We start from the raw sequence: 6273 nt of genomic DNA, 5'->3' as shown, positions 1-6273 counted from the left end.
AAGCACATAGCAATAGACTGAAGCACACAACAATAGACTGAAGCACACAGCAATAGACTGAAGCACACAGCAATAGACTGAAGCACACAGCAATAGACTGAAGCACACAGCAATAGACTGAAGCACCCAGCAATAGACTGAAGCACACAGCAATAGGACTGAAGGCACACAGCAATAGACTGAAGCACACAGCACTAGACTGAAGCACACAACAATAGACTGAAGCACACAGCAATAGACTGAAGCACACAGCAATAGACTGAAGCACACAACAATAGACTGAAGCACACAGCAATAGACTGAAGCACACAAGCAATAGACTGAAGCACACAGCAATAGACTGAAGCACACAGCAATAGACTGAAGCACACAGCAATAGACTGAAGCACACAGCAATAGACTGAAGCACACAGCAATAGACTGAAGCACACAGCAATAGACTGAAGCACACAGCAATAGACTGAAGCACACAGCAATAGACTGAAGCACACAGCAATAGACTGAAGCACACAGCAATAGACTGAAAGCACAACAGCAATAGACTGAAGCACACAGCAATAGACTGAAGCACACAACAATAGACTGAAGCACACAGCAATAGACTGAAGCACACAGCAATAGACTGAAGCACACAGCAATAGACTGAAGCACACAGCAATAGACTGAAGCACACAGCAATAGACTGAAGCACACAGCAATAGACTGAAGCACACAGCAATAGACTGAAGCACACAGCAATAGACTGAAGCACACAGCAATAGACTGAAGCACACAGCAATAGACTGAAGCACACAACAATAGACTGAAGCACACAACAATAGACTGAAGCACACATCAATAGACTGAAGCACACATCAATAGACTGAAGCACACAGCAATAGACTGAAGCACACAACAATAGACTGAAGCACACAGCATAGACTGAAGCACACACCAATAGACTGAAGCACACAGCAATAGACTGAAGCACACAGCAATAGACTGAAGCACAGAGCAATAGACTGAAGCACACAGCAATAGGACTGAAGCACACAACAATAGACTGAAGCACACACAATAACTGAAGCACACAACAATAGATGAAGCACACAGCAATAGACTGAAGCACACAGCAATAGATTGAAGCACACAGCAATAGACTGAAGCACACAGCAATAGACTGAAGCACACAGCAATAGACTGAAGCACACAGCAATAGACTGAAGCACACAACAATAGACTGAAGCACACAGCAATAGACTGAAGCACACAGCAATAGACTGAAGCACACAGCAATAGATTGAAGCACACAGCAATAGACTGAAGCACAGAGCAATAGACTGAAGCACACAGCAATAGACTGAAGCACACAGCAATAGACTGAAGCACACAGCAATAGACTGAAGCACACAGCAATAGACTGAAGCACACAGCAATAGACTGAAGCACACAGCAATAGACTGAAGCACACAGCAATAGACTGAAGCACACAGCAATAGACTGAAGCACACAGCAATAGACTGAAGCACACAACAATAGACTGAAGCACACAGCAATAGACTGAAGCACACAGCAATAGACTGAAGCACACAGCAATAGACTGAAGCACACAGCAATAGACTGAAGCACACAGCAATAGACTGAAGCACACAGCAATAGACTGAAGCACACAGCAATAGACTGAAGCACACAGCAATAGACTGAAGCACACAGCAATAGACTGAAGCACACAGCAATAGACTGAAGCACACAGCAATAGACTGAAGCACACAGCAATAGACTGAAGCACACAGCAATAGACTGAAGCACACAGCAATAGACTGAAGCACACAAGCAATAGACTGAAGCACACAACAATAGACTGAAGCACACAGCAATAGACTGAAGCACACAGCAATAGACTGAAGCACACAACAATAGACTGAAGCACACAGCAATAGACTGAAGCACACAACAATAGACTGAAGCACACAGCAATAGACTGAAGCACACAGCAATAGACTGAAGCACACAACAATAGACTGAAGCACACAGCAATAGACTGAAGCACACAGCAATAGACTGAAGCACACAGCAATAGACTGAAGCACACAGCAATAGACTGAAGCCCTCTTTGGTAACCCTGGGGTTAATATCTACATAGGCATCTGCTCCTTACTGCCTTACTACATAAGACTAATCTGGACAGTTGTACAGAAGGTTTTATTGGGCACCTGGAGGGCCATTTATCATGGTTTGGCACCGGATAAAGTGCAGAGCGAGACCACAACCAGAGAGGAGTTAGTGTGAGCTGTAAGATAATATAATTTACTGCTTCTTATTATCTAAACACAATGACAGGAACCTGTGATTTGTCCTGAATTCTACTCACACCAACACACAATGCAATAAATATTTATCAACTGCTTCATGAATTTATTATTGCAAAACAGAACAGGATTTGGCAGCCAAAAATAAATGAATTAGAATTTTCTCTGTGATAGTTCTTCTCCTTTCAGCTGTGAGAATTTGATATATAAATTAATATGTTACTGACATCTACAGACAACTGCATATAGTATTCACCCCTTACAGAGAGTTATCTGCGGCAATAGAAAGAAATATTATACATTTAATCACAATAGGGAATTTAGTTGTGATTTTAAATGTGTTCAGTACTAGAAGTGATCTCTAACAATGGCCTAGATTACGAGTTTTGCGTTACTGTGCGGTACGGCTATACCGCTGAAAAATAGGCCATTGCACGAGTGGCCGGTAATGCATATTACGAGTCGTGTCAGTATAGCTATACCGCAAGCATTTTAGTCTGTAACGCAACGTCCATTCCGCACTCAAAAAATGATGTTTGAGTGCGGGATTTTCCATAGCGACATATTACAGGTTGTGCGGTCTGGCTAAAATGCTTGCGTTACAGCCTATACTGACAAGATCCATACCGCCATCTGAGAGCAGTAGTTATGGATTTTGCGAAACAAAAATGTTTCACAAAATTCATAGCTAAAATGTTACAAAGTACACTAACCCCTAAACCGCCACACCTCAAATTGCAAACACTATATTAAACCTATTAACCCCTAATTTGCCATCCCCCCACATCGCCAACACTAAAATAAACCTATTAACCCCTACACCGCCTCCCCGCCACATCGCAAAACACTAAATTAAACTATTAACCCCTAAACCTCAAACCCCCACCAACTTTAAATTAAGAGTTACAATATAACTATCTTAAAATAAATAAACTTACCTGTGAAATAAAAAAAAACCCAGAAGATTAAACTATAAAGTATACCAACATAACTATTCTAATAAAATAAAAAAGCTACCAATTAAAAAACCTAAATTACTAATTTAAAAAAACCTAATACTACGATTTTTTTTAAATCTAACATTACAAAATATAATAAACAAAATTATCAAAAATAAAAACAATTACACCTAATCTAATAGCCCTATAAAAATAAAAAGCCCCCCTAACCTACAATAAACTACCAATAGTCCTTATAAGGTTCTTTTATAGGGCATTGATCTAAGTTAAACAGCTGTTTTACCTAGAAAAAAATACAAAGTCCCCCCAACAGTAAACCCCCCACCCAACCAACCCCCCAAAATAAAAAAACTAAGTCTAAAAAAAAAACTAAACTACCCATTGCCCCTAAAGGGGTATTTGCATGGGCTTTGCCCTTTAAATGGCATTCAGCTCTTTTAAAGTGCCCAAAGCCCTAATCTTAAAAAAAAAACACCCCCAAAAAACCAAAAATAAAACCTAACACTAAACTTAGAATATCTACTCACGGTTCCTTAAATCCTATTGGCTGATTTGATCAGCCAATAAGATTTCAGTAGCTCTCATCCTATTGGTTGATTTTAATTTGAAGAATCAAATCAGCCAATAGGAATGCAAGGTACGCCATCTTTAAACGGGTCCCTTTGCATTCAACTTCAGTGTACAGCGGTGATCATATGAAGAGGACGCTCCGCCCAGGATGTCATTGCCGGTCCTGGATAGTTTCACTCCGTGCCGCCGGGATGAAGATAGAAGATGCCCCCTGCAATGGATGAAGATGTCGACGCCTGGATAAAGACTTTTCACCGCCTTGATGAAGACTTCTCGCCATCTGGATGGTGATGGATGTCCAGACTTCAGGAACCGTGAGTAGATATTCTGGGGTCAGTGTTACTTTTATTTATTTTATTTTTTTATTTTTTTATTTTTTTTAAGATTAGGGCTTTGGGCTTGTAAATGCCCCTTTAGGGGCAATGGGTAGCTTAGGTTTTTTTTAGACTCAGGTTTTTTATTTTGGGGGGTTGGCTAGGTGGGGGTTTTACTGTTGGGGGGACTTAGTATTTTTTATTCTAGGTAAAAGAGCTGTTTAACTTAGGGCAATGCCCTACAAAAGGCCCTTTTAAGGGCTATTGGTAGTTTATTGTAGGTTAGGGGATGTTTTTATTTTGTGGGGGCTTTTCTATTTTTATAGGGTCCTTAGATTAGGTGTAATTGTTTTTATTTTTGATAATTTAATTTATTATTTTTTGTAACCTTAGAGTTTTTTTTATTTTTTTGTAATTTAGTGTTTATTATTTTTTGTAACCTTAGAGTTTTTTTTATTTTTTTGTAATTTAGTGTTTATTATTTTTTGTAACCTTAGAGTTTTTTTTATTTTTTTGTAATTTAGTGTTTATTATTTTTTGTAATGTTAGATTTTTTTCGTAGTATTAGGTTTTTAAAATTTGTAATTTAGTTTTTTTAATTGGTAGGTTTCTTTATTTTATTAGAATAGTAATGTTAGGTAAATTTATAGTTTAATGTTAGTTTTTTTTTTTATTTCACAGGTAAGTTTTTATTTATTTTAAGATAGTTATATTGATACTTTTTATTTAAAGTTAGGGGGTGTTAGGTTTAGGGGTTAATAGGTTTATTTATTAGTTTTATGATGTGGGGGCCCGGCGGTTTAGTAGTTAATAGGTTTATGTTGTTTCAGCGGTGTCGGGGAGCGGCAGATTAGGGGTTAATTACTTTATTTAGGTGTTGGCGGGCAATGAAATAGGGGTTAAAATTTTTATTTAGTGTAGGCGATGTCGGGGAGAGGCGAATTAGGGGTATTTAGACTTGGGGTTTATTTTAGGGTATTAGGTTTAAACATAACTTTCTTTTCCCCATAGACATCAATGGGGTTGCGTAACGGCAATTTGCCATTCCGCGATCGCAGGTGTTAGATTTTTTCTAACACTCTCTCCCCATTGATGTCTATGGGGAAAACAGTGCACAAGCATGTAAACTCAGCCCTTGAATTTGGTGCGGTATGAAGCTTAACGCTAAACACAAAAAAGGGGGTTAAGTGTTGCTCTGGAAAACACTCCTGCACATATACAATTCTGCTCCCAAAAAACAGAAAAAAGGGTCAAGATACTAAAAGTAAAAGGGAAGTAAATGTGCGCTAACGGGGTTAAAGGGGTAGGCAATAGATGATATATTGATATTGTGACGGCTACCGCGACTGGGTAGCTCCGCCAAACGGGTCCTGCTTCCTCCCTGCCGACTGCAGCTATGTAGCTGGCAAGTGACCACAGCCTGTAGCCACCCCTGATGCCCGACAGCACCAGTATTCAGGGTCCCACCCTGTGGCAGACTCCAGCTGCCCCGACTAGGTAGCTCTGCCAGAGGGTCCTTCCTCTGGCTTAAACAGGCTGCTATGTAGCCCAGGAAAGTGATTCTAGTGGAGCCCACCCAAATAACTAGACAGACTAGAATTCAGGTGAAACAGGAACTGCTTTTATTAAAAACACACACTCCTTTTATACACACAGCTCATCTTGATAAGACTCTGGACAATCCCACTATTTTCCCACCATTCCCGCCCCTCCAGACTGCCCGGCACCTCCATAGGAGCCACAGTCCCACATAATCCCAGTACCTAGGGGTGGCGGTTTCGGGGTGATCATCGGTCTGTCATTTTAAAGCTCTCGGTCCCCAGATGCCACAGTCCAAAAATTAGCATGATTCGTTACTGGGGACCGGAGTTACAGTCCGTTGAAGTTATGGGTTAGGGGTGTCCAAAACCCCCGGTTCCCAAAGGAGCTCCCCTCCGATAATTCCCCCAGCTCTTGTCCTCCCTAGGGGATACCAATCCCCAAAAGAGCGGAGCTCTGGGGCAAAGGGCTGCTGGAGCGACCAGGGTAAAGTTAGCGGGTGTTCTGCTGTCCTGTGGTAGACCGGGAGTTCCAGGATCCCAGTCAGCCTGAGAGGGGTTAGGCATGTGTCCGTTGTGAGGCAGCCGACCGGGAGTTCCAGGA

Source organism: Bombina bombina, chromosome 1, assembly GCF_027579735.1.
Source record: "Bombina bombina isolate aBomBom1 chromosome 1, aBomBom1.pri, whole genome shotgun sequence".
Classification (NCBI taxonomy): domain Eukaryota; kingdom Metazoa; phylum Chordata; class Amphibia; order Anura; family Bombinatoridae; genus Bombina; species Bombina bombina.
Note: the sequence above shows the minus strand (reverse complement) of the source record.